Source organism: Penaeus vannamei, chromosome 22 (genome assembly GCF_042767895.1).
Source record: "Penaeus vannamei isolate JL-2024 chromosome 22, ASM4276789v1, whole genome shotgun sequence".
NCBI lineage: Eukaryota > Metazoa > Arthropoda > Malacostraca > Decapoda > Penaeidae > Penaeus > Penaeus vannamei.
In genome coordinates this window covers 7,371,718-7,374,217 of record NC_091570.1, presented here as the reverse complement: position 1 = coordinate 7,374,217, position 2,500 = coordinate 7,371,718, and positions in this window count along the sequence as shown.

The window sequence follows — 2,500 nt, the reverse complement described above, 5'->3', positions numbered from 1 at the left end:
TCTCCGTCTCTCTCCTTCTCTCTCTCTCATCCTGACGATCCCTCTTAATTCCTTCTGTGGATTCCCTGACAACGGCGAGAAATAAAAATGATAAAGTGGAATTAAAGGGCAATGTTCCGTGTTAATGCCGAAGAATTTCCGAGCAATTACACAACCATTGAAATAAGTGCCAAAGACATTTTCTTAAATTGCTTTCTTCTTTTCTCTTGCATTTTTATGCCTAGATTTTGGCTGTTGTTGTTGTTCATTTTTTTCCCTTTAAGGTTAATAAAGTATATTGTTACGATTCTCCTGTTGTATTTTTTTTTGGGGGGGGGGGGGTATTTTATTTCTCTTTTCTCCCTTTTTATTAATTTTATTACTCTTGCTTTCATCATGATCCGTATCCTCTGACCTTTCCCTTGCTTCCTGTTTATTTATATTTTCTTGTTTGATTAATATAACGAGTAGATTGTTTTATTTCATCATCCCGCTCTTTACTACACATTACATTTCTATTTTCTAAACATATTTAATTTACAGATTTATAATTTTTCTTCCTCTCCCTCGTTGCAATGAGTTACGTTTGTGTTTTACAAGCCGATTATAAATCTCATTTCCTCGTGCAAAATATATCAACTTTTACCGCTATTTTACTAGTTACTGGAGGCAATGAGGCATAACCGGGTATTGGATCGTTGTGCCGAATGCAAGTCACTTCTAGTCAGCTGGAATCGTCACCTCACTCGGTATTCCACCAGCTGGTGTTTCGTTATCGGACAACTTTCCATACATATATGTGTGTGTGTGTGTGTGTAATGCCTTAACACACACACACACACAATATATATATATATATATATATATATATATATATATATATATATATATATATATATATATATATATGTATATATATATATATATATATATATATATATATATATATATATATATATATATATATATATTATTTTTTTTTTTTTTATGTGCGTGTGTGTGTGTGTGTGTGTGTGTGTGTGTGTGTGTGTGTGTGTGTGTATTCACGAGCCAGGGAAACAGGCAGTGAATGAACTACTACGCCTGCGACTCTTCATTCATGTGGAGGAAGGAACCGGGACGCCATCACCGCATTATCCTTTGCACAGCCATCATTTATCTCAGGCATTAACGGCTTGGGTGGTGCCGTGATCTCGACTTAGACTCCGAGACGGTAGTTCAAGAAGAAGTATCATCATAATTATCTTATTACTACTACTTTCGTTTTTGTTGTTATTATTATTGTTGTTGTTGTCGTTAATTTAACTTTTGTTATCATTTTATAGTAATACTATTACCATCCTTATCGGGATAATAATCATCGACGATATTACCAGTAGTTTTTTAACTTATGTTACTAGCATCATTCTTAACATTTTTATTGCTTCTCACTATCATATGATATTAATCTTCCTCACTGTCAATACCATCCTCACCAATACCATTACCATTGTCATCATTAAAACATTCTTATTCTTATTGTTATCACCTTTGTGATGTATTTATCGTTTTTTTTTCTTCTTCTTTTGTGTTTTTTTATAACTGATAATGATAATTCATTTACATAGGAATTTCTTGGTAGGCCTATCAGTTACATTAACACTTTTTTATCGTCAATATATTTTTGCCATTATCATAGTTTTCATTATAATTTCCCATCAATAAACAACGAACGGTACAGTAGATCAGCGCTCCAAGCCAAAATAAATGTACCAATAAAATCTTTCAGCTCTGCAATTGTTCAATTTTTGTTACATTAAACTCAAGGACAATGCTTACTGGTTGTGCACTGCAGGTTCATATAACACGGCGCTGCATTGACACCATTGTAGTTTTGTTTTGCAACCTTCCATGCTTGACCTTTTATCGCTTGTTCAAACTTTGTGAACCAGGTAATCGAGGTCACACGAGTTATTGGAACGTCCAGACTCGCCCCTATTGTTAGGTCAGGATGAAATGAAACGTATTTTTCCTAGAATGATACACGATTAAATACCTTCGTTTTAGAGATGATATATATATATATATATATATATATATATATATATATATATATATATATATATATATATATATATATATATATATATATAGAGAGAGAGAGAGAGAGAGAGAGAGAGAGAGAGAGAGAGAGAGAGAGAGAGAGAGAGAGAGAGAGAGAGAGAGAGATTTAAGTTGCAAAACGTCTAGACAAGTCGATAGACAGACATGAATACAAAGAAAAGGGAATGAAGACAGAAAGAAGTAACAGATGTCAATCGCTTACAAGAGGAACCAGTGAGTCATGATACAGCGAAAAATTAGACACATAAATGGCATGCAATGAGTAACAGGTGGGCAAGCGAAGAGGCCTATTGTTGTACCTACAATTGGCAAGGATACCGTAAGAAAGCCAGAACAAAAGAGCGAAAGAAGAGAATAATTATGGTGGAAAGGCAAAAATTACACTAAAGAAGGAGGAGAGATACGTGACCAATTATAA